Source organism: Staurois parvus, unplaced genomic scaffold (genome assembly GCF_062004578.1).
Source record: "Staurois parvus isolate SC_StPar_1 unplaced genomic scaffold, SC_StPar_1.0 ptg000054l, whole genome shotgun sequence".
Taxonomy (NCBI): Eukaryota; Metazoa; Chordata; class Amphibia; order Anura; family Ranidae; genus Staurois; species Staurois parvus.
In genome coordinates this window covers 5,188,367-5,215,572 of record NW_028317850.1, presented here as the reverse complement: position 1 = coordinate 5,215,572, position 27,206 = coordinate 5,188,367, and the positions used below count along the sequence as shown (strand labels likewise).

Sequence of the window (27,206 nt, the reverse complement as noted above, 5' to 3'; positions counted from 1 at the left end):
GGCCTTCGAAACGCGGCAGGATGTACCGAGTGTCTACCCCCATGATGGGATTCGCGCTGGCTCCTTATCTCTGAAGTCCCTTCGAGGACTGCATGCCTGATTTTATTCACGGTTTGTGAGTACCATTCTTCAAGTAATAAATTTGGTTACTGAGGTAATGCGCAAGGTTGGTGCGCTTCTTGTTTTTTGTTTCACTTTGCAGTATCGGTCGGGCTTCCCCAGCCTTGTTTGGAGCTGCACAACCTTTAAATACATTGGTGGTCGTTTTTTCTGGTTTTGGTTCCATCTACTCACCACCGGTCTGGGCCCTAGAATGCAGGTAAACACAACCAAAACACTGCTGCCAGGAGAAGAGGCATTCAGGAGAGCAAATGCAAATGACCCGAGTGCATGAGACTATATAAAGCACAGCAAGGGGCTAAGCAGCAGTAAGAACTAAAACTTAAGCAAGTTTAGTTGCATGGTGGCCACACTGACTCAGGGATGTTGAATTCCTTTCACCCGACGCCTGGGACATGTAGTTCCGGGCGCCGGGCAGGTAGTTTTTTTTTTTTTTTACCTTCAGTCCTGCTGCACATATGCAGCAGGGCTTACCTGTCAGGTGGAAACATTCGGGCGGCACATAGTGCCAGCCTCTAGCCCCCCCCCATGAAGCTCCCACTGCCTCCAGGACCAGCTCACCGCCAGCGACTAAAGGGGAGGGAGGAGAGTGGACATGTCCGCTCCCCTCCCCTTCTTGTCCGGACCTGGAAGTGACGCTATGATGTCACTTCCGGATCCCCATTGAGAGATTCCCGGCAATTTAGTACGGGAAAGAATGTAATGCAGTGCGATGTGCACTGCATTACATTCAGAGGAGTACAGGGGAGACATCCAGGGTCTTTCAGACCTTGGATGTCTCAATAAAGAGAACCTGTCACCAAAAAATCATCACACAAGTAAAAAAAAAAAAAAGTTTTTTTTGTTTTTTAAATTGTAAAAAATGAAAGTTACTCCAAACACATAAAAGCCCCCCTCCCCCCACATATACGCACATACCAACGTAAAAGCACAGGCTGGGGCGCCTACGCATGAAAACGTTGATTGTGATAAACATTGCATATCGCCGTGCACGTCAGAATGAAAGCAATAATTCTAGCACCAGACCTCCTCCGTAACACTATACTGCTCACCTATAAGGGGCTTTAAAAGTGTCAACCTATACAAAATATAGGGTACTGAAGTGCGACGTTATTTCATGAGTGCACGCAAATTTTAGGTTTGACAAGTTGGATATCTATTTACTCGCTGCAACATCATCTTTTATATTTTACAAAAATATAGGGTAATTTATTGCTTTTTTTGTGCCCTAAAATGATCTAATTTGTATTTTTTACTGAAATTTTGCTGTAAAATCATGCGACATAAAAACTGGAACTACCGCTATTTTATTCTCTAGGGTCTCTGATTTCATAAAATATATAATGTTTGGGGGTTTTGTGTAATCTTCAGGCCTAAAATTATTTTTTTTTTAATCTTGTGCAAAAACGGCTCTGGCAGTGAAAGGGATAAAGGATAAGACTGACACTCACCTTTCCTGACAAGCACCCAATCAGTGCTTATTACACTGCATGGTGTCTCTCGGCTCCCTGCTAGTTCCTGGGTTCAGTGCTGGAGACAGGCAGCAGGGGAGGAGGAGATAAACAGCGTAATGTTAAACATGTAAATATTTAAGTCGCCATAAAACCCGTTTTGTTTTTAAAACATTCCTAATATCACCTTCGATTTAAATACGGTTTTGGTTAAACAATTTCTTCCATCTTTCCTTGGCTTCTTTATGCACATTAAATACAAATTTTTAGCTGGGGTGCCCAAACTTTTGATCCCCACTTTAGTTCTCAATGAACTATCAGGGCACTAGTGAGCACACTAGGTAGTTCACCGAGTCTGTCAGTGTGGAACTGCCGGACCATTCTGAACAAGGTATGAGCAAACATATACACCGAGTCTTCAGGAACCTGAGATTGCACCTGTGATCTTCTGATCACTGGTGCAATGCTTTACAGACTCCTAGAAAAGAAAAAAAAAGTTTTATACATATGCACTTTTTTTTTACCTGCAAAAAAAAAAAAAGTGCATTTATTTATTTTAGAAAAGTGAACTTATTCTTTAAAAAGAAAAAAAGCTGTAGAGTAAAGCTTGTTCCCACACATGGCCAGGGGCAGTAAAAGCAGGAGGTTGAGTTGCGGATTTACTGTCCCCCCCCACCCAAACACAGAAACACATCCATGCAGGGCTGTTCATATGCTGCAAACATGATGCTTTGCGGTAAAAAAGAAACCGCATGCTGCATTCGAGTGTGACCCATTCAAGTTAAAAGGGTACCATCTCAACTGCTTGCGAGGCAGTGGATCAGCATTATCAAGGCAGCGAGAAGAAAACATATCACCTTCTCATAGCCAAACGTGTGAACAACCCCTTAGCCTCCAGATTCCAGGTCAAAAAGTGAAAGTGGTAATCTTTTAGCCATATGAGGACATTTTCTTTCCTGCAGCATGAAGACCGGCTTGTTTCTCCATATCTTAACTGTGACGGGAAACAGGATCTCCGGATAAACTTGTAAAATGTGAAGAAATTTTTAAAGCAGCTCCATAACAAGAAGTTGCAGGATATGCCTATTATGTAGATGTGTACACAGTCTGTGTAGTTATTAATAGCATCTGAAGAATGACTATGCAATGTGACAGTAGTATCAGTATTATACAGCCCTGGCCAAAAGTTTTGAGAATGACACAAATATTAATTTTCACAAAGTCTGCTGCTTCAGTGGTTTTAGATCTTTTTGTCAGATGTTACTATGGTATACTGAAGTATAATCACAAGCATTTCATAAGTGGCAAAGATTTTATTGACAATTACATTGTTTATGCAAAGTCAATATTTGCAGTGGTGACCCTTCTTTTTCACAACCTCTGCAATATGCCCTGGTATGCTGTCAGTCAACTTCTGGGTCACATCCTAACTGATGGCAGCCCATTCTTAGATAATCAATGCTTGGAGTTTGTCAGAATTTGTGGGGAAATTTTTGTTTACCCCCCTCTTGAGGATTGATCACACGTTCTCAATGGGATAAGGTCTGGGGAGTTTCCTGGCCATGGACCCAAAATTTTGATGTTTTGTTCCCCAAGACACTTAGTTATCACTTTTGCCTTATGGCAAGGTGCTCCATCCTGCTGGAAAAGGCATTCTTCATCACCAAACTGTTCTTAGATGGTTGGGAGAAGTTGCACTCGGAGGATGTTTTTGTACCATTCTTTATTCATGGCTGTGTTCTTAGGCAAAATTGTGAGTGAGCCCACTCCCTTGGCTGAGAAGCAACCCCACACATGAATGGTCTCAGGATGCTTTACTGTTGGTATGACACAAGCCTGATGTTAGCGCTCACTTTTTCTTCTCTGCACAAAGTTTTTTTCCTGATGCCCCAAACAAACAGAAAGGGGATTCATCAGAGAAAACGATTTTACCCGTCCTCAGCAGTCCAATCCCTGTACCTTTTGTACCTTGTCCCTGATGTTTTTCCTTGAGAGAAGTAGCTTCTTAGCTGCCCTTCTTGACACCAGGCCATCCTCCAAAAGTCTTCCGACTGTGTATGCAGATACACTCACACCTGCCTGCTGCCATTCCTGAGCAAGCTCTGCACTGGCGGTGCTCTGATTCCGCAGCTGAATCAACTTTAGGAAACGGCCCTTGCGCTTGCAGGACTTTCCTGAGTGTCTTGAAGCCCTTCTTCACAACAACTGAACCGAACTCCTTGAAGTTTTTGATGATTTGATAAACGGTTGATTTTAGGGATGCACCAAACTTTTGGTGGTCGAAAACACCCCTTTTGGCCGTCAGCCGATATGAAAAAAAAAAAGCACCGATACAGGTGCCGAAAAAACCCAAACCCTCACCTCCGCCCGACCCTTACCGCCGCTTGATAGTTCTCAGCCATACCTGAGAAACCAGCCTTACCTGAAAAACCATCGAACAATCCCGGCACTGGGCATAGAGATTAGTGAAGGAAAGATGGTATCCACTCATCTCTATGCCCTTGGAGGAACGGAGTGATGTCATTTTTTTAAAAACATTTTTAAAGCACTAGATCAATGCTTTTTTTTGATCCAATGCTTTACATTGCAGAGGAGAGATGTGGGGTATTATTGACCCCATATCTCTCCATAAAGAGGACCTGTCACTAATTATTCCTAACAAAAGGAATGCATGCATCTTGTGATAAGAAAAAAGTGATTAAAATTTGTTTTAAAAAGGGACAGTGCAAAATAAATAATTAAAAAAAAACAGTTTAAAGTGCCCCCGTCCCCCCATGTTTGCACGTTGTGAATGCATACGTAGGCCATGCCCACATATGTAAATGGTGTTCAAACCACACATGTGAGGTATCACCACGAACGTTAGAGCAAGAGCAATAATTCTCACACTAGAACTCCTCTGTAACTTTACACTACTAACCTGTAGAAATTTTAAAAGCAGCACCCATGGAGATTTTCTAAGTATCGCAGTTTCACGCCATTCCACGAGCGTGCACAATTTTAAAGCATGACATGTTGGGTATCTATTTACTCGCCGTAACATCCTCTTTCATATTTTACAAAAAAATTGGGGTATATTTTTTTCTTTTTTTTTATTAAAAGTGTATTTTTTTCCAAAAATATATATTCATTTTTAAAAACTGCGCATTTCGGTTTTTGGCCAAGTGCATTTTGAATTTTCATTTTCGGCACCAGAATTTTCATTTAGGTGCAATATTAATAGCAGCAATATCCTTGTCTGTGAACCTCTTTTTGTGAAAGCAATGATGACTGCATGTGTTTCCTTGCATGTAAATTAATATTTGCGTATTTCTCAAAATATTTGGCCAGGGCTATATATACCATCTGAAACTAGTTACAAGTACATTGTTTCAACAATAATGTTCTAAACGGAAATGTTATACACATGAGAATGGCTTTTGGAAACAAAAAAAAAAAAAAAAAGAAAATATACTTGAGGCAGGGTTGTCAAACAATCAGCATTATGGTTGCCCTCAAAAGAGCCAATTATATCCTTAAGACTATAAAATGTTTCTACTCTTTATCAAGTTAAATAATTGCCTCTGCTTTTGATTATTACTGGTTTGAGTATTAAATTAGGACTTAAGTTGTGAAGGGAAGGTGCAGATTGGCATGAGGCCCGCTCCTGTAGCAGATGATGCAAGTCTGAAAAGGAGGGTCGCACACTGCTGGTATCATCCACAAGAAGCTTTACGGGAGACTGCTCAGACAGAACATGAATCTGCTATGGTGTTCTATCTGAGCAATCTTCAAAAAGTTTCCTGTGGCGGATACCAACCCTCCTTTTCAGCTGGCATAGCATTGTATTATTCTCATAATAATTATAAGCAGATGTCCAGAGTACCTCTCCCCCCCTTACATCAAACAGCACCCCCAACTACTGAGACAAGGTGGGGCAGAGATGAAGGGGGTGTCACAGCTGTAGGAGAGGTGTGAGGGCAACATGAAATGGCCTGGGGGGCCATATTTAGCCCATGAGTCTCATGTTTGACACGTGCTTTAAAGGGGTCGGGGAGGTTGCTGAACATATTACACCCTCAATACAGATGTAACATCTTCAGATAGGCAACCTATCCTTTAAATCACTCAGATGTGAACCAGAGTATTGTGTGTACCATCTGCGACATCCAACATTAAGGGAAGACAAGCGGCACAAATAAAACCATAAGTAAAACCAAAGTAGTACATTACAGATATATATAGAAATTTAGGTGGAGAATATACAGTATATGCAACAAATAAACAAAGATTAGATGTGAGCTGAATGTGGTCGCCTATAAACCACAGATGTCACCTAAATGTACTCTTCATATCCTACTGTATTTATTTGCTTGCTGCTCAACAACTGGGCTGCAAACTATGTGTTCATTCTTCTTCCAATATCCTCATTACAACAGTAGCAGGACCTGGCTTATCAACCATTTACCTGATTATATTGTGCAAAGCTCAAAAGAAGTGAAACATGATGAACTATGAAGTTACAACAATGAGATTTTAGTTCCAGATTCCATAGCTGATTGGAAAAAAGTATGTACATAACAAATGTGTCACCAGCTCAGGAAGTGACTGTGTTGATGGGGGAACAGAGCGATTTTGCTCCATCTATGGACAGCCTTAGGTTAGGTTCAGGCTTGCAATTGAATGGGCTGCTGTTGCCACATCTGCAAATGCGTGGTAGTGCCGTTAAGAACGAAGGCAGCCCTTCATGTTTTTATAGAGCATCGCGTTATGGCTGCAGGTGCAGGAAGTGTGTGAATTCAGCCTTGTGCAGGCCATACCATAGGTCGAATTATGATCGAATTTTCTTTAGAAAACCTGAAAATTTGTTCATTTTGTAATCCGATGGTGTCACCATTGATTTTGAAATTCATCCAACCAAGCCTTAGCCCTCATGCACACTGGACGTTTTGATAACGCTGGTAACATTAGCTGTGTAAAGTCACGTTAGAAACGTGAGCTTTTCAGCTTTTTTTTGTAGCATTTATGCATTAGGGTTTTGCCGCGTTTGCATTTTTTAGCATTTTTTTTACCCCCCCAAAAAAATTTTTCTTTGGTCAAAAAAAGTCCAAAAATGCCGGTTTGCGGTTTTACCGCATATTTAGTGTCAGAGCGTTTTTCAGCTAAAAAACTCCTCTAGAAACCCACTAGTTCTGGGGGTTTTTCCAGCCAAAAAACATTGATTACAGTCTATGCGTACATAGACACATAGGATAACATGCTGGGGGGTTTACTAGCTGTAGAAAAAGATGTCAAAAGCCAAAAAAAGCCACTGTAAAAACATCAAGCGTGCATGAGGACCTAAATTTCATCTTATGCTGCTACAGGAAAGAATTTTCGTGCCTAGGAATCTTTTCTTTCCAGGTCACAGCTCATGCTCATTTCTTTTTTGATTATATTTCTCGCACGATTCTCCCATCATTGATTAGAAATTATTAGTTTTTCAAAAAATTTCTAACATGCCCGATCACTCAAATTTGATGGCTACGTGAAAATCGGCCAATGCTGCGGCCCACTAATAGGGCAACATTCAAATAAAATTCTTAGTTGTAATTTTTTAAAGAAAATTTGTTCAGCATTCGACCGAAGTATCGCTTGCATTGGTCTAGAAAGCAAAAGTACCATGAACTACTGAGTAATTTAATTACCCGTCGGAATTCATATCAGTTGTAGCAAATGGATTTAGGTGCATTGTAGATTAGATGACTGCCAACAAAAGATTAGTAGAATTATAGGTAAAACTTTAAGTAAGGGAGGATTATAACCCCTCAGCTTCTTTTCTGCCATCTGTGTCTCATTGGGGAGATTTACCTTCACTTCCTGTCCTATTGCCAAAACGGGAAGTCAGAGAAAATCCCTGCAAATTAAAAGAATTCCTTAGGGACCCCCAGGTCTCCAGAACTAGTGTCCCCATTGGAAAATGTTACCTCTTATTTTTCTGGGGACAACCAAAAATTTGGAGTTTGTTTTAATTTTAATGATAGTGGTAAATAGGACAAATGGAAAGAGGGAATCTCACTAACAAGGGCACAGACAGCAATAAAAACTGACAGGTGTTCTAATCCCTCTCTACTCTATCCAAAACTTCAAAAAAACGTTTTGCCTTTAGTTGTACTTTAAATAACTTGTTAGCAAGTAGTTTAGCCCTAAAGCAGATCTAAACTTCAAAACAAGAAAGTAATATATTGGAGCTTAGAAGTCCTTAGATGTACCGGCTGCATTCTTTTCCCTTTTTTAAGCTTTTTTCCCCCCCTCTACTTTTACCTGGTGATCTCGCCAGTAACACACTTCTTGTCCTAGCATGACAACACTCACTCACCCATACTGCCCTGTACCGTAGCAGCGTTGTCACCCTGGAACAGAGCTGTAAACACCTCACTCTCCTCTTCTGCATAACAGAAGGTTTTGAAGTCCTCATCGAGGTACAGAGATCACTGAGATCACTACCCCTCTTCACCTTGTCAAAATCAGAGAACACTGCATTCATTCAGAAAATACAAAGCATTCTCTGAATGGTGCCCATGCTGAGCGGCCAACCTCCTATGTTCTGAATGCATCAAGCGGGAGTATCAGTGTCTACTTCTGTGATTTCCAGTTTCCAGGGGCATCAGCCAGGCATAATATATACTTGTTTAGATTGGTAAAAGCTGGTCCAATGTAACTATGTAAAATATACCATACCTGGAATTCACCTTTAAGGCTAGGTTCACATATGGGTGGTGCGGCTGTGGATCAGCGCGAAAATCTGTGCAGCCGCACCACCAACACAGAGGAATGCAGACCCGCATGGGGGTGCCGTTAGTTCTAATGGCATGCCGCCCGCACTAGAAAACGCAACCGTACTGGGAACCGAGGTTCCCGGGCAGGCTGCGTTTTCAGAAGAAGTGCAGGGACTTCTTTCCTGCGTGTCATGGGGCATGGGAGTCCATTCACATGAATGGGCTCTCGTGCCGTGCAAAACGATGCCCGCACGACCGCATATATATATATATATATGAACCGGGGGTAACAGGTTAAAATATAAATGCAATGAAAATAGGGATACAAATTATTTGTTTTGATATGACGCTAATAGTAGAAGAGTTGTCGTTTAAATACAGCCTATTAATGTTTGACAGCAGATCTTGTCATTCTGGAACAGTCAATGGGCCATGGAAAGGTGAGATGTAAACAATGCCATTCAATAATATTTGGTTTGCTCTGTTCTCACGGTCAGATAGACCTCAGTTATGCCTTCAAGAGTGATGCCAAGACAGTGTGATCCTGGGAACAGAAGTCTTGGCAGAAAGCATGCACACTATATAATCAGTATGTTCTGACTTCAGAACAAGCTCTTCTCATTTGTTAAAAATGCAGATGCAGTTTCCTTCCAGTACTCTCTAATATACATACAGACACACATTTTATACATATTTTGTGAGTGGGACATGCATGCTCAACTGGTATTGACAGCGGTAAACCAGGCACAAGAAAGGAACACCCATAAACAATCCAAGAAGGTTTGGAAGCAAACACAGCTTTAGGCTCCATTCACACTTGTGCGACTTGTCATGCGACTTAGGACACTAAAGTCACATGACAAGTCACACCCCACGTTTTCCAATGAGTATCGTTCATATCTACGACTTCAAGTCGCAGTAACTTCAAAGTAGTTCATGCACTACTTTTGCCAGAGTTTCATGCGACTTGAGGTCCATAAATGTTAACCCTTTAAAAGTCGTATAAAAGTCACACCTGAATGTTTTACATGCAACAGTTGTGCATTATCCTTGGTCAAAGCCAAAATAGCACCCATCCAAAGTTGCATCAAAGTTTCACTTCAAAGTTGCGCAAGTTTGGAGTCACACAAATGTGAATGGAGCCTTAAAAGGAGAAGTACAGTCCAACCTCTTTTGGCTGTACTTCTCCTGTGGATCACAGGAATGCGGTTCGTTCTGCACTCCTGTGACCTGTTTTCAGCCGCTGTTGGCTGACATCACTCTCAGTCGGTCCATGCTGGGGAAAGATCCCGACTTCAAGTTCGAGATCCACCCAGTGTCTGGAATGGCACCTGGCTCAGCTTCTCAGTGAGCAACTGGGAGCCTGAGCCAGCCGCTGCCTCCCCCTCCATAGCCCAGTTCTCCAGTGAGCGCTGAAGGGGCAGAGCAGACAGCAGTGACTGATAGTCACCGCTCCTTGCTCAGAGGGGCTGTGAATACTCAGCGATCAGCAGTCATGTTAAACGCTGAGTTCTCACCCTTCGAGCCGGCGGAGGACAGATGCAGCATTGGACCAATACTGCATTCACCTAGGTAAGTATAATGGGGAGAAAAAATAAGAAGCCCTACTTCTCTTGTAATGTAGGAGGACTTTGTACAGCAAGTCTATAGCATAAATAAACAAAACATCTGCTCATCCAAGCCAATAACTGAACTGCAACAAGACAATGCCAACAGGGTGCACCCCCTTAATGGGGTCTGCTACCCAAACAGGAGGCTTTTGTATCTTATTCCTGTTTTGTCAGAAGCCAGCCTTTTCACACAGCGGTGGAAGAACGCGAGAGCGCACACTGAGCATTAATCACATTATGTATATAAAAGCCTGTTGACAGGTAAGACTGAAGACAGACACAGTTTTGTTTTATCCAGCAGTATTTACTCAGGGCAACTTATAACATCCAAGTGAAAGATATAACACCAACATGTCAGGAAAAAAAATGTAAAAAAAAAAAAAAATTCAAAAACAGAATCACTGAGGTGAAAAGATCACCCCCTCCTAAAAATTATTTGTAAACTCAATCAGGTGTAGCTAATCACCTTCTCAATGGCACACAAAGCCATTTGACATTCAACTGTGATTAGCTTTGGTCATTTTGTTTAGCTCAGCATGAAAAGACCCTTCCTGGAGCATTTCAGTCCCTGGTAGTGCAACTGAAGCAAACAATCAACTATGGGAGGCAAGGCACTGTCAAAAGATCTCTGGGATAAAGTTGTGGACATATCAGTGGAAATTAATCTGCGCCATCAAAACAACAAATGATATAGTGTATCTTAACAAATAAAAAATACCTAATGAAAATGGATGCTCTGCTATACACTCAAGGTCTTCCGCATAACCCTCAACAAACAAATATAACAGTGTAGCGCAACTAATTATATAAGTGATCAAATAAATAAAGTGTCCAGCAATTCTCCACAAGAATAATTACCAAAATTCAAATATACAATAAAAAAAAAAGTCTTCGAAGCTTCATTGCCACCACTGTGCCAAACCATCACACAGATTAGCCGCTCAGCTCAGAAAAATGACCATTTCACCAACTGTAGGTCAGAAGTGCTTTCCCTTTAAGGGCAAATAAGATCAAGCTCGTCGGCGGTTTTCCTCCCTCCGCTATGATATAGTATGCATCGCTCATCCAGAGACACGTTAGACTCAGCTGTGTTCTGAGATAAACCATTTTTCTGCTTCTACTACAGAGAAAAATGAGCTACATTCATGGTCTTCCCTGACCATGCTTCTAAGCTGAACAAGGCCTTTGTTTCTAGATCAAGCTAGACCACAGTATTGTTCACAAATACAGTAAAAGTTTTACTATTGGTACACACTATGGGCTGTCTTTCTTGTGTCTCTGCATGAGCGATGCATACTATATCATATCAACGGCAGAAACAAGGGAAGAAACCACCAACAAGCTTGATATTATTTGCCCTTAAAGGGAAAGCCCTTCTTATTTACTGTTGGCGCAATGGTCATTTTTCTCAGGTGAGCAGCTAATCTGTAAAGAAGATTCGAAGACTTTTATTGTATATTTTGAATTTTGAGACTCAATCACATGGAGAATTGGACATTTTATTTGTTTGATCACTTATATATTTGGTTGCACTACACTGTAAAGTTGTGGACAGGCACAAGTCAGGAGATGGCTACAAAAACAAATTTCAAAGGCTTTATCAATGCCTAGAAGCACAGTGAAGTCTATTATTTGGAAGTGGAAGGCATTTGGTACAACACAGACCCTCCCTGGATCAAGACGTCACTCAAAAACTGGATGAAAGAGCCAGGATGAAACTGGTCAGAGAGGCTACCAAAAGGCCTACAGCAACTCTGAAGCAGTTCCAGGAATTTATGACAAAGAGTGGTCATTGTGTGCATGTGACAACAATATCACAAATTCTCCACAAATGGGGCTTGTATGGGAGGGTTGCAAGAAAAAAGCCACTCCTCAAAAAAAGGAAAAAATGTAATTATTTGGCCTCAACAGTAAATCATATGTCTGGTAGAAATCCAGTACAGCTCACCATCCAAAAAACACCATTCATACAATAAAGCATGGAGGTGGTAATATTCTGTTATGGGGGGGGGTTCTCTGCAGCAAGGACTGGAGCACTTGTCAGGATAGAAGCAAAAATTGACGGCAAAAATACCGTCAAATTCTTGAGGAAAATCTGCTGCTCTCTGCCAGAAAGTTGTCAACGGGAAAAAGGTTTACCTTCCAACATGACAATGACCCAAAGCACACAGCAGAGAATGACCACACAGTGGCTGAAGGAGAAAAAGGTGAATTTCCTTGCATGACCTAGTCAGAGCCCAGACTTAAATCCCATTGAAAATTTGTGGAATGACTTGAAGACTGCAGTCCACAAATGGTCTCCATCAAATTTAACTGAACTTGAGCAGTTCTGCAAAGAAGAGTGGGCAAATATTACAAAGTTAGTAGAGACCTATATCAACAGTCTAAAGGCTGGAATAAAAACAAATGGTGGTTCAACAAAATACTGACACAAGGGGGTAATCCTTTTTCCAACTCAGTGATTCCGTTTTGAATTTTTTCAAATTGTTTTCTCATATGTTGGGGTCATATCTTTCACTTGTATGTTATAAATTGCGATGAGTAAATACAGCTGGATAAAACAAAAACTGTGTGCCTTCATTTCAGGCTGCAAAGCAACAAAATGTGATTATTGTATAATGTGGGGGTGACTCTTTTCTATAGTGTGTGTGTGTGTGTGTGTGCGCGTAAACATAGAAAAGTGAAAGCAGAAAAATACAGAGTGGTCTGTCGAGTTTGCCTGTTTGTTTTATTTTTATGAGTTTATTTTTTTGGTTTTGTTAACCATTTGTCTGAGTATAGATCTATGCTTGTCCCAAGCATGCTTGAATCTATTTACTGTTGACTGGCTCACTACCTCTGCTGGAAGTTTATTCCACGCTACAACTACTCTTTCAGTAAAATAATACTTTCTGAGATTAGTTTTGAACTTCCCTCCAGTTAGTTTAAGGTCATGTCCCCGGTGTGTAATATATATATATATATATATATATATATATATATATATATATATATACACACATATACACATATACACACACACACACACACACATATACATACACACATACATACATGCATACATACACATACACACACGTTTGCTGACTCATTCGGAAATGAATATATTTCCATATAGATTTGTTGCATACACTATAATTGTTTACTAGGCAGCAGGCTAAAAGAAAAAATCTAACAAGTTTCGCCAATTATGCTACACAACATGGATGGACAGATTTGTAATTTTATTCTGCAGCCACTGTGCAGCTGAAAATTTTCTACCCAACCGACCAGGTTTGATTTTTCAGTTGAAGGATGTCAGATAGGAGGGTGCCAACAGGGTTACCCATAAAATTAATTTTGGCCAGTTCAGCAGGAGCCACCCAAAATGTGTCCAGTGTATACCCAGCTTAGCTCTGCTGGGAATGCTTGCTGCGTAGGTCTGATTAAACTACTTTCGCAGTTTTACTGGAAGGCATACACAGATGTCAAGAAAGGCTTTCTGAAGCCAGAATAAATTTGAAAGCCACGCCAAGGGAAAATAAATATGTTTTCATATAACTTCACCTGGGGGCCAAGCAACCAATGAAAACCCAATGGAGATACAGGCTTATTCAATAATGCAGGTCAAAGTACTAAGTAACCAGGCAGCCAAAGTATATAATTTGACTTCAAATTGCTGAAATCTGATTGGTTGTTTCAAACTGTACTTCAGTTTTCTTGTTTTTTGTACTATTTTACCATAAATCATAGAAGGTAAACAAAGAAAACCAAAAAGGAGAAATAATCAAGCATTGTATTTCTAATACAACATGGGGGTTGATTTACTAAAACTGGAGAGTGCAAAATCTGGAGCAACTGTGCATGGTATCCAATCAGAGTCTACCTTCTTCATCTTCACTTAAGCTTTGACAATAAAACCTGGAAGCTGATTGGTTTCTATGCAGAGCTGCACCAAATTTTGCACTCTCCACTTTTAGTAACTCAACACCTACGATGTGTCCCACTATCAGTTTGTAAATTGCATTTCAGATTTTCAGCTCTTCTGATGATTTTGAATCACATTATCTCAGGGAGATATTCTTGCCATGGTTATTTCTGATAAACAAGCATCAGGACATGAGGAAATGTTAGGTGATGGTTCATCTACACTTTTCATGGTGTGATTTCCTGGTGATGTAACATGCTTCCTGTACGTGAACCACTGGCACATACCCAAACATAGCAACACACTTCTCTACAACCACAAAGTAGGAAAAGCTCTAAAATATTGTAACTTAGGCAGGCCATACACAGAGCAAATTTATTTTCTGCAACCATGGGCTGCAGGAAGGAAATTTGCTTGATTCCCCCATCAACACAGTGTTGAAAGGGGAATCCCTCATGCACAGACATTGTATTCTCCTGCTGGGAAGGGTTAGGGGGGAGAGCCGTCCCTGCCAAGAGAACACAGTGATTGTTAGAGGCTATACCAGCCGCTAGCAATAATCATATGTAAAATCCATCAGGCTGGTTGTACCCAAGTTGATCGATCAACTGGGGTACGGGCAGCTATACCATCCACTAGCAATAATCATATGTAAAATCCATCAGGCTGGCTGTACCCAAGTTGATCGATCAACTTGGGTTCAGTCAGCCTGCCCATACATGGTTCGAATCTCAGCCAGTCTCTGCTGAACCATTAAGCTGACCATACATAATTCAATTTGCTTTTCTTCAACCACTGGTTGAAGGAAAGAAAATCACTCAATTCCCCCATCAACTCAGTCAGCGTTGATGAGGGAATCCCTCCCGCTGCACTATTGTATTATGCCATAAGTAATAAAAAAAAAAAAAAAAAAAAGAGAAGAAGGACAGGCTGGTTGTATTGAAGTTGATCAATAAATTGACTTCAGTACAACCAGCCAACCCATACATGGATCGAAGTTTGGCTGGACCCTGCTGATTCCGCTGAATTTCGATCCATCTATGGCTGACTATAGGGGAGTTAAAAAAAGTCATCATTAACCACTTAACACAAGAACAGTGAAAATAGGTACAGCTCACAGTAGGTAATTATAAGAACAGGACTAACATACAGTAATAAGGAAGGTCTGCCTCACTGGGCTAACAACAGACTTTGTGACTCCTTGATAATCTAATCACTGCAGTTTATCTTATCTCAAGGTATACTTATCGGACTCATCAGCAAGTGACATGGAGAGGTTTATTGGAGGAATTGGTTTGGAAGAAACCTCAAAAAAAAAAAAAAAAAACCACCACATTCTAAAATGTATACTCCAAATACTCCAATTTATGGAAGATCAAGATGAAAACTTAAAGCAGTATTAAACCCAAATACAAAAATATAGTCTATATTCAGCTTAGTAATCCTCAAATGTGGTAGCTGCATTTGTTTTCTGTTTGTAGGCTTTTTTCCTTTATTTTCACTAGGTGATACAGCCAGGAACACATTTCCTGCTTAGGGTATCTACACTCTGGATGGAGGAGCAAAGGAGACACCTTTGGACAGCAGCATCTGAGGAGAGGGTAGTGTTGGATGCAAGAGGATTTAGATAGACTTGACTAACAAAATAAAGCCAAACTCCAGCGGATACTTTTTTTTTTTTTTTTTTTTAGCAGTTACAGGAAACTGTTTTCTTTTCCCCTTTTTAGAATAAAAGTGTTGCATAAATAAAACACTGACCAATATAAGCACCGCTGTCAGTGTTAAATGTTTTTTCAACCCTCTTAGTGTCACTTTTTCTGGTCAGCTTGGTCTATTAATGGAAGTTGAAAGTGAATAGACTTCCTCACAGGATCACCAGGTTAAAAAAAAAAAAAAAAAAAAGTTAAAAATATGCAAAAAGGAAACAAAATGCAGCTACCGAGTTTAAAGAAAGAATTCAAAACATTTTTTTATATTGGATGAAGAAAGCAAGGATTATAACCCCTGTCAGTTTTTATCCCTGTAATAGCACTTTAAAGCACAATCTCTCCCAAAAGGGTAAGGGTACCTAATTTTGATACGTACCTGCTCCGGCTTCTGCTCAGCTCACCTAGGCAATTCAAGAGCAAGTTCAGCCAACCCCCCCCCCCCCCCTTTGCCTGCAGCCTTCTGGGACATATCACAGATACCAAAACACTACAGGACCATTCACATGTGCAGTAGGGAGCCGGCTGCAAAGCAACAAGGAATCACACCCATCCTTCCAATGTAAACAGACCGAGGACCTGAAGACAAGCAAGGCCTGGGTGAGGACAGCGTTGAAAATACTCAAAAGTCAGCCTTACGCCCCTCTTATTGAGATTGATCAGGGCCCATGACAAGTTGCTTAGTTGGGCTCAGTTATTTATTAAAAAAAAAAACTGCAGTTTATATTTATAGCTCTGTCTTTGGGTTCCCAACTTTAATTTTAAGCGTTAAATAATAATCCTGAGATTTACTATAGAATTAACAGAAGGATAACTGAAGGCAAGTGGCATTAGGTCACATGGTTGTGGAATTCATACCCCAGACAGCTCCTCTGTATTCCTCCCATAATACAACTTGGCAGCAAACCAGACTTTACTAGCCTATTCCCACACCAAAACCCTGCGATTCAAGCAGGCTGACATCAATGGCTTAGAGCTTTCTATTCCTGTACAAGGAAAGAGATTAAAAAAAATAGCAGCAACAACATCTATGAAAGAGTATACATACTGCTCCATCTCCTATTCTTCTCGCATTCTGTATGCTGATACAGTAACAATTTTACTATATATATATACACACACACACACACACACACACACACACACACATATACACGGCACTTGTGTACGCAGTTTATTTTCATGTCTTCTCATCAGTACATATTTTGTATTACTCATCGAATCCTTTCTATGCTATATTCCTGCTGGTCATTGCATCTGTTTTTGACTGATTCTCTGCTGTTTCCTATTCTATAATAAAATTCTTTGTAAAAGAAAGAGTATACATACTGTAACATGGAAATGGCACAAAATAAACTAAACAGGAAAAAAAACATGTAAATTTGGTTTGGCTTAGGGCTTGTTTACACCAGATGCAGACAAAAAAATGCAGTAAGAATGCACATACAAGAAACCACCTGTAAATAAAATTCAGCAAAGAAGACACACAATTTTTCTTTTTTTTTGTTCAGTTGGTTGAACGAAAAAAAAAAAAATGAGCAAAAACCCTTCCTGCTGAGCTATTGTAGTCTGGCAGCAGGAAGCCTTTCCTGTTGGTAGAGTACAATGATCAGTGTTGCCTGCTAGAGCGGCAGTGATTGTTTGGGAAAAACCTGACAAGATGGTTGTACAAAATCAAACGATAGATGAACTTGTGTACAACCAGATAGCCCATGCATGGATCGAAATTTGGCCTGTCCCTGCTGAAGTGGCTGAATTTCAATCCATGTATTGCCAGCATAAGAATGCACAGCAAACGCAATGCAAATGCATTATAAATGCTTGTAAACATGCAAGTGGAACTGCGCTCTCAACCCTGACATTGTGGTGTTAGGCTCCATGCACACTGGTGTTTAATTTAAGCTCAAAAAAGGCTGTGAAAAATGCTGGATAGAAAACGCTGTGGATAGTGTTTTTTAGCAGCGTTCAGAAGTGTTTAGGAACATTTGCGTTTTATTAGCATTTTTACAATGCATGTAGAGGAAAAAAGCAAAAAGCTAGAAAAAAAGCGGTTAGGAGCATTTAGCTTTTTGCCTGCTGGAAAAAGGCTCCAAAAAACTCTACAAAAAACTATTTTTTCTCTGCTCCAAGATGCTGAAGCTTAGAAAATGCTAAAAACCTTAAGTAGTGTATATGGGCACATAATAGAACACTATTTAGCTTCTAGGAGCAGAAAAAAAATGCTGATAATAGATAGCTTCTAGGATCTTAAAAAATGCTAGTGTGCATGGAGCCTAAATGAGCCCTTAGTCTGTTCTAACATCTAAAAGTCCCTGCTATGTAATGTTCAGAGCAGTGCTGACAGTATTTGCAGCTTGGTCTGCTTTACTTATATACTGAATATGATTATTACGTAATAACCACATATCATAATCAGTTTTTTAATAGCTGTGTAAAGGCTCTAGTAAAAACACTTATCTAAAAATGAAGATTGTCATGAAAATTAATATTCTCAAAAGTCATACTAGACTCCGGTTAAAGAAAAAAATCTATCAAAGTATGTATTATTAACTCAGAAGACTTCCTTCTTTTGCTCTCAGCCTCCTCCAAACTCCTTTGTTTTCTGCTGTGATCTGACTTCCTGTTAGAGGGTGGCTACGCTTAATCTCCATGATCCCACTGTATGTAGGAATGTAGCCACCCTCTCCTGCTCCTCCCAAGACAGAATATGGACTATGGTTTCTGTAATGTGCATAGAACAGTGAACATGAATGCCGCTAATGTGCATTGCACATTGTAAACAGAGGAAAAATGAGAGGTTTGGGAGTTCAAGGAGGACGTTACAAGAAGAAGAAACATTAAAATCACAGTTTAATGAAAAATAGATTACAGGGCCATTATGTAGGTGATGTGTATGGATTATTTTTGGAGAATAAAAAATATTGTTTAGGGTCACAAGTGGCTGTTTTCCTTTATGGTCCTTGTCACCAATTTTATTTATTGTTTATTTTCTGAGGAAGGATGATCAACAATTTACATCTGCTACTTTGCTGCTAAATAGTTTTGACTTTTAACAGAAATATTGCAACTGCACTAGAATAGAATAAAAAACAAAAACACACACAATGTGATCTGCTTACTTTCATATAATGAATACAACATGATGACAGGGAGATTATTTCAATGACAGCATGCAAAAAGGAACTGTCCCAAACTAGAATCCCCTGGGGGAGGCCTGCCATCCAAATCAATAAGGCATGACATGCTTTCTTGCCAGCATTTTTTATATACAGTGGGGCAAAAAAGTATTTAGTCTTTCCAGCCTGGTGCAGGTCTACAATTTTGTTTCTGGTGTCCTTCGACAGCTCTTTAGTCTTCACCATAGTGGAGTTTGGAGTGTGACTGTTTGAACTTATCGGTATAAAAGACACCTGTCCACAACCTCAAACAGGTGCCATTGATACAGGTAATGGGTGCAGGACAGAGGAGCCTCCTAAAGAAGAAGGTACAGGTCTGTGAGAGCCAGAAATCTTGCTTGTTTGTAGGTGACCAAATACTTATTTTCCACCATAATTTGCAAATAAATTCTTTCCAAATCAGCCAATGTGTTTGTCTGGATTTTTTTTCTCATTTTGTCTCTCATAGTTGAGGTCTACCTATGATGCCAATTACAGGCCTCTCATCTTTTTAAGTGGGAGAACTTGCACAATTGGTGGCTGACTAAATACCTTTTTGCCCCACTGTAAATGATTGTATTATGACTTTTGCTTTACAAGATTTTGTTGAAAAAATAAATTTCAGTTTTATATTATACAGTTGTGACCAAAATTATTCAACCCCCAATGCTGTAAAGGGGTTTAGGGACTATAGTGTACATTTGGAATTGTATTCAGAATCAAATCCTACAAGGACGTTGTAACTACCCAAATGCAACTAAAATGACATCAATTGTTTATGTAATACAGTAGTAAATGGTTCTTATGTGGTTTCTTCATTGCCACAATTATTCAACCCCTTAAAGACTACCACTCTGAAGAACAGAGGTTCATACAGGTGCTTTCCATCAGGTATTGAAAACACCTGTGGATGTCACCGAGCAGCAATCAAGCATAATAAGCACCAATTAGGCAGCTTTAAAATGACTGTGATACTCAGCTCCTTCTAGACATTTACTGGTGTGGTTACAAACATGGTGAAGGCAAGAGAATGGTCCAGGAAGACAAGAGAAGAGGTGATTTCTCTTCACAGGAAGGGCAATGGCTATAAGAAGATTGCAAAGATGTTAAACATACCAAGAGACACCTTAGGAAGCATCATTCGCAAATTCAAGGCAAAGGGCACTGTTGAAACGCTACCTGGTCGTGGCAGAAAGAAGATGCTGACTTCGACTGCTGTGCGCTACCTGAAGCGTAGAGTGGAGAGAAGTCCCCGTGTGACTGCTGAGGAACTGAGAAAAGATTTGTCAGATGTGGGTACAGAAGTTTCAGCCCAGACAATAAGACGCACACTGCGTAATGAAGGCCTCCGTGCCAGAACTCCCAGGCGTACCCCCTTGCTGTCTCCAAAGAATAAGAAGAGTCGACTGCAGTATGCCAAAAGCCATGTGGACAAACCACAAAAGTTGTGGGATAGTGTTCTGTGGACTGATGAAACAAAATTAGAACTGTTTGGGCCCATGGATCAACGCTATGTTTGGAGGAGGAAGAACAAGGCCTATGATGAAAAGAACACCTTGCCTACTGTGAAGCATGGTGGAGGGTCAATCATGCTTTGGGGCTGTTTTGCTTCTGCAGGTACAGGGAAGCTTCAGCGTGTGCAAGGTACCATGAATTCTCTTCAGTACCAGGAGATATTGGATGGAAACGTGATGCAGTCCGTCACACACCTGAGGCTTGGGAGACGTTGGACCTTTCAACAGGACAATGATCCCAAGCATACCTCCAAGTCCACTAGAGCATGGTTGCAGAGGAAAGGCTGGAACATTTTGGAGTGGCCATCGCAGTCACCAGACTTAAATCCGATTGAGAACCTCTGGTGGGACTTAAAGAAAGCAGTTGCAGTGCGCAAGCCTAAGAATGTGACTGAACTGGAGGCCTTTGCCCATGAAGAATGGGCGAAGATACCCGTAGATCGCTGCAAGACACTTGTGTCAAGCTATGCTTCACGTTTAAAAGCTGTTATAACTGTAAAAGGATGCTGTACTAAGTACTAAGATTGAATGTCACTTGGGGGTTGAATAAAACTGATAATGCTGTGAGCACAGAAAAGACATTTGTGGTTATTTCATTATAACTGTTATGTTATATTTGTCTGACCTACAAGTGCCTCTTTAATGTAAATGTAAGCAAGATGACTGAATGATCAAAAGCAATGTCAAACTGGCCAAAACACTCAATTTCAGTGGGGGTTGAATAATTTTGGTCACAACTGTATGTGAGCTATTAGTTTACAGCAAAACTCTAATCTAAATACATATGTGTGAACTATTTTATCAGCCCAAAGGACTGTAATTCTGCTCAGCCAGCCTTAAAGATGACGTCTAGGTATGATTTATATTGCATAGGGCCAGCTTGGACCAATGTAAGTATGCTATCTTATCCTCAAGCAATTGCTAGGGAAGATGCGAATCAGTCTAGTAGCCCACGCATCGATCTTCTGGGTTCTGAGAGTGGAGAGGCGGAGCGGTGATGTCATGACCTCCCCCTCTTCCAATCAGAGAATGCCCTAAATTCATTGAAAAATACAAGTTTGTCTGTGAATGGAAGCAGTGCTGAGCAAGCGGCCTGTGCAGTCACTGTGAAGAAGAAAAGCCACTCAACACAATACCCAAAAGATAGTGGCGATCACTCTAGTAGCGGCGACTACTACAGTGATTTCCAACTTTCACAACAATGTCTCCATTATTAGATATACATACTTACATTGATCGAACAAGGATCAATGTAACTATGCAAACAAAATTTTGCTTTTTTTCCATTCACATTTGCTAGACAGCAAAGCCAGGTTCCTGTCCTCATGACTCCCTACAGATGGCCTATAGATAAGGAAGCTGTATCAGGAGACCTGAAGATCAAATATGTCCCTGCTCCTTCATTCTATGGATCTGGGCTTATCCACCTCTCCTGCTGCTTCCTGACCATTTTCCCCACCAGTCACCAGTGTCTCCATTCACTATTCATCAGGGTGGGACTGACATGGGGCAACAAAGCCTTACATTGGCCATAGAGAGATCAAATTTCAGCCACTTCAGCAGGGACCAGCTGAGATTCCATTTACCTATGGGCAGGCAAGTGAACTGAAGTAGATCCATAGACCGATTTCAGTACAACCAACTTGCCGGATTTTTTTTCATACGATCACTGCCAGCAGCTACAGCAGCCGGAAGTGATCATTGTGTTCTGCCGTTAGGGAAGGCTTCCCATCAGCAGAATACAATACCACTGCGGGAGGGATTCTCCCATCAACACAGTCTGTGTTGATGGGAGAATCAAACTGTTTTCTTTCCTTCCAACCATGGTGGGAGGAAAGAAAATTGTATAATCTATGGGCTGCTTTACTCGTCCACCTTTTTGGTCACTGCCATATAGAGACACCACTCAGAACAAGGAGAAAAAAAAATTAGCTGCAGAGAGAGACCACAAACACTGGTGACAAATCATTTCCCATCTTCTTGATTTTTGGGCACAGCTTCCACAGAATAAAAAGAAATACAAACTGGTCATGGACCTGCCCCTGCCTGTGATTTGATAATAGAGGAGCAACAGCAGACTGTTGAGGTCATGCCTGAGCTGTGCATAGCCTGCTTGACTTATAATGCTGTCCCTTCTTCTAATCTCCATCCTGTCAAGCATGGGACTACATAAGGACAATATCAAGACAGACCAAGTTGAAACAAAGCACAAACTACTTTGAAACTGACCTTAATGCATCTCCCATGCAGACTAGCCCTAATGTGTACACCACATACATATATCCTGAAACATTGTCCTAGGTGATCATAGTGAAAACCTATGTGAAACGCACACAGAGAGCTGCATTTGTTTTTCTTTTTAGAGCCCTTTCACATGGGGGGCATCTGTTCCGATCAGCATGTGATTCATTTACAGACCCGCTTCTGAATTGGAGCCGAAGAAACATACATCTTTTTGCAGGTAAGAAATTGTACATTTATTTTTTTTTTACATTGCAGCCTGTAAAGCATTGCACTCAAGATCAGCAGATCGTGGGTGCAATGCCAGGATCCTGCAGACTCTCAGTCAGCTGTCTGCCCATACCTCCCATAGGGGCAGGCATTTACTGAATGGTAGGAAGAATCAATGAACTAGAAAAGCACTCACCAGCACCCTTACAGTTCATTGAGAACTACAGGCTGTCTACCGCAAATGCAGGGGGTACTTGTAGTCTATTCATTCACATGAAAACTGTGAATGAATGAAGGACATGGACATGTGGGCGGAGCCCAGCATGGACACACTGTTATTGGATTGTGACAATGGGTGTGGGGAGAAGAACCTCCATCCACTGTCTTAGAAAGAAGAGCTCTAGTGGCAGGAGGTAACATGCCCCTAAAGGTGAACGAATCCTTTAATGGACCTACTATCTATGTGGGGACATCCTTTTACCTCCAATCCATCATGCAGACCTTTTCTGGGGTTTTTTTCAGAGCTAGACGAACTCGGAGGTAGTCAGATGTAAACAGACACACATCCATTTACATTTGCCTGCCAGCTCCTCCGTCTTACATTGTAAGCTCCCAGGATCAGGCCTTCCTAACCCTCTTGTATTGAACTGTATTGTTGCTGTATTGTCTCCCGTTATATTGTAAAGCGCTGAGCAAACTGTTGGCGCTATATAAATCCTGTATAATAATAATAATAATCATAGAATGACATGAATCAGATCTGCCTGTGAAAGTAGCCTTAGGGAAGCAATATATGATTCGATTTTCTTTCTTGCAACCACGGGCTGCAGGACAGAAAATTGCTCAATTCGCCCATTAATCCAATCCCTCCCGCAGCAATATTGCGTTTTGCCAGTGGGTAGCTCTCAGCCTCCTCCAAACTCCGTTCCTTTCCAGCAGAACAGAATGATTACTGCTTGAGACTATAGCTGCAGGCAGTATGTCGCATGTAAAAAATCTGACAGGCTGGTTGTACCCAAGTCAATCAATGGATCAACTTGGGGACAACAAGTTACCCTTACATTGATCGAATCTCAGCCGGTTCCTACAGAAATGGTCGAGATTTGATCCATCTATGGCTGCCTTTTCACTGACCGCAGATAATTGACAAGTCACCCATAGATGGAGTTTTCAGTTTGAGAAGATAGAACAACAAATCAATTGAAAGAAACTGGCAAAAACACAAACCCAAGAAGGTGACCATACCTTGCTCTGAAGAAATGTGCTCTTTTCTCCGTCTGAAGGCTCAGGTAGACACAGCTGTTCAGATCACCTTATTCATTCCACATATCAGCACCCAAAATGTGAACTCTGTGTTGCTGGAGAAAAAAATAGAAGCAAAAACTATCATATAAAGAGCATCTGATTGGAGTCCGCAGGAAGCACTGAGGCGCTTACAAAAGCCATTCTCACTGAAAAGTCCATCTAATTCCTCTCAGCTGTTTGTCATGTGGTCTTGCTGACTGATCAAATGATTTTCCTTTGACAAGCTTAGCAACACTGCCCTTTATTCCTCCAGCGTGCAGCCTCCTCCATGAGCGCCCACGCCACATCCCAACCAAACTCAAGTTTATTGCAATTTGGAAACAACAAATACAAATTAAAAAGAAAGAACATTCTGTCTGTATGTGGGTGGGTGGGGGGCTAATCACATCATACTGAAGTTTTTAAAACGCAACATACTAGACAACAACACATTCCTCGGGGGGGGGGGGGGGGGAATTCAATAAAGCGTTTGCAACACTTTTCTTGTGTAACGGCCCAATTAGGAATTCCCGTACCTAGTTCACCAAGGCCTTGTCATAGATTTGCTAACCCCTCAAGATCATTTAACACACGTGTGTCGCTGGGCAGACTATATTTATGTGCACGCAGCACGCTCAGTGCGCTCCCAGCACAAAGACCGAGCGATCGAAGGCTGCTCTCAGTTCGGGCTAAAATTTGGCAGCTTCCAATCATGTGACCACTGTGGATCGCTGATCCTTGCCATCCCCCCGGATGTTCCAATCAGTTTAAAGGGTCACTGGGTGGGAAAAAAGGATAACTAAATCAAAGAACAAAAATTTAATATATTGCAGTTTACAGTCCTTGGGTGTGGTGGCTGCATTAGTTTTCTTTTTTCCAAAGCAAGAATATTTTCAGTAAATACAGAAAATACATCTAGATCCTGCCAGAAATGCCTTTTCCTTGTCACTTCCTGTGAACTGCACAGAATATATTCCTTCCTAGCTATCTTCTGTAAACTTCCAGCTACCCTGCCCAATGTAATGGAGATGAAGAGATATGAACATGTACATATGAGCATGTTTGTACTCCATATCAGGGAAGCAGCCGAGGCTGACAACCATGACCTCCATAGTAACACTGGAGGAGTGGAGTAGCCACCCAGGGACAGGAAACATGTTATCTGCAATATTAACAGGTGAAAATGGAGCAGAGGAAGCTTGAAAAAAAAAAAAATGAATGCAGCTACCACACCAAGAAGTAGTAATTATACAATATATTACATTTTGGCTTTGCATTTAGATACACTTTAACAGTTCCAACACATACAACAGATTCAAGCAGTTCTTATTTGAGCCACTTTCACATATGTTTCTCGCATATAAAAAGTACTTTTCATGTCCACAAATTACTTTACATTTTTATGCATTCAGGAATGTTTTTTTTTTTTTTTTGCATAGGCCTAAATGGCAAATTTATCTTTTCACGAAAAATGAAAAAAAGTGAACTAAGAGGAAATATCCTGTCCACCCCTCCTGACCCCTCTGAAAATAGCACTGTGATGCCCTGTGCTGCTAGTAAAGCAGTCCAAACACCACTATACACAGACCAGGAATGTGTATCCATTGTGCTGACCAATCAGAAATGCTTCATCTTGTGAGACACCTTACTAAAAGAAGAAGCCACAGATGTGCTTCTCATTGGTCAGCAAGATCACATGGCTGCTGTGACCAATGAGCACTTGCCACTGCACGCATTAGGATAGATACTCACTCCGGGGCTGTGAATGACAGTGTATTGACTGCTAAACTGACAGCACAGGGCATCAGGGGTGCTAAGTGGATTGGGGTCCGGAGGGGAGGCCAGGATACATGGAGATAGTTCACATTTCGTTTTTTGTGAAATGGAGACCTTACCCTTTAATCAAATTATGAGAAAAAAAAAGCAATATCATAATGCAAGCTTTCAGGACAAATCTGGAGACCAGTATCAAAATCACTGATGGAAGGTTAAACATTTAGGCCATGTACACACTCATGTTAAACTAGTTCACTACAGTAATGTGTGTCAGGGAGAACACAATAAATACACTCAGCAGTCATATTGTAGGCTGCATGTACCTTTACCGGGGACAGAACTAGAATTACAGGTCAGATAGCAAAACCATTACACTTCCCTTGGTACCCAAACCCTTATTCATAGAAATATGTAAAAACTTCCCTTTCCAATAGTTCCTCGCTGGTGCCCGCGTGTTCTTCTGTGTGCCAGTTTTTGGCCATCTTCATTGGATGGTGCACGATGACGTCACTCCTACACTAGCACAGGAGGCTTTCATTCCAGCACACAGAGACCAGCCCAGAGCTGCAAGCAGAGTTGAGCATATGCATCGGAGAATACTGCGAGATGGCAGGTGGGGCATTTTTATTGTAAACGTGACACAGCATGTGCATATACTGTACATACAGTGCCTTGAAAAAGTATTCATACCCTTAAAATTTACCACATTTTGTGTTGGTCTATCACATAAAATCCCAACAAAATAAATTTATGTTTTTGGTTGTAACATGACAAAATGTGGAAAATTTCAAGGGGTATGAATACTTTTACAAGGCATTGTACATACAAGCACTATACATAAATACATACACACTTATATGAGTTCCAAAAGACTTATACACAAACAACTGACCCCAAACCATAAGTTTCCCTTGTACGCTATACCAATTCATACAAAAGTACATGTATATAACTGCAGGCATTAGTGGGACACCCCCCAGTTACCATGGTCTATTATACTTCTCTTTTATATGACATTCCTGACACCATTAACATTCTGAGCTAATGGAAAATCTCCGTAGTATTCCAGGGTGAGCACAACTTCGGCAAACACTGCCCCAAAGGTGGATATTTGGTCATGCTGAAATCATGTGATGTTCTCTCATTACACAAGGAATTTGGCATGTAAACCATAAAATACAGGATTTTATTTATAATAACTGGATATTCTTGTGTTATTCATTCAGTAAGGAGGAGAATCAAGAAATATGATGAAAAAACAAAACAAAACCAGAGCATGAGGAAGGGCAACCAAACACTGAGCTATTTCATTGCATAAATTCACAAATACGGAAAAAGTCAACAACAGAAAACAATGCATGCAGATTTTAGGAGGATATTTCCAAACTAAGACCGAAGTTCCATGTATACGCCTGAACTCTCCTGTCATGACATACATGACATGGGGCAGTGACTAGGCACCCAATCTTGCCTCAAAGAAGCCCATCAGAAATGT

General features: G+C 40.9%; 1 protein-coding gene across 5 annotated transcripts in view; it reads right to left on the bottom strand.

The window, feature by feature from the left end:
* The window catches only part of RAB27A (RAB27A, member RAS oncogene family), a 115,706-nt gene that overhangs the window by 69,113 nt on the left and 19,387 nt on the right, over nt 1–27,206 (bottom strand). For 4 of the 5 annotated variants that reach the window (XM_089668031.1, XM_089668010.1, XM_089668014.1 and 1 more), the window contains one exon: nt 23,897–24,009. The exons of the other annotated variant lie outside the window; for it this stretch is intronic. The gene's annotated coding sequence lies outside the window, so the exon portion shown is untranslated. The remainder of the gene's footprint in view (nt 1–23,896; nt 24,010–27,206) is intronic. 5 annotated transcript variants of the gene reach the window in all.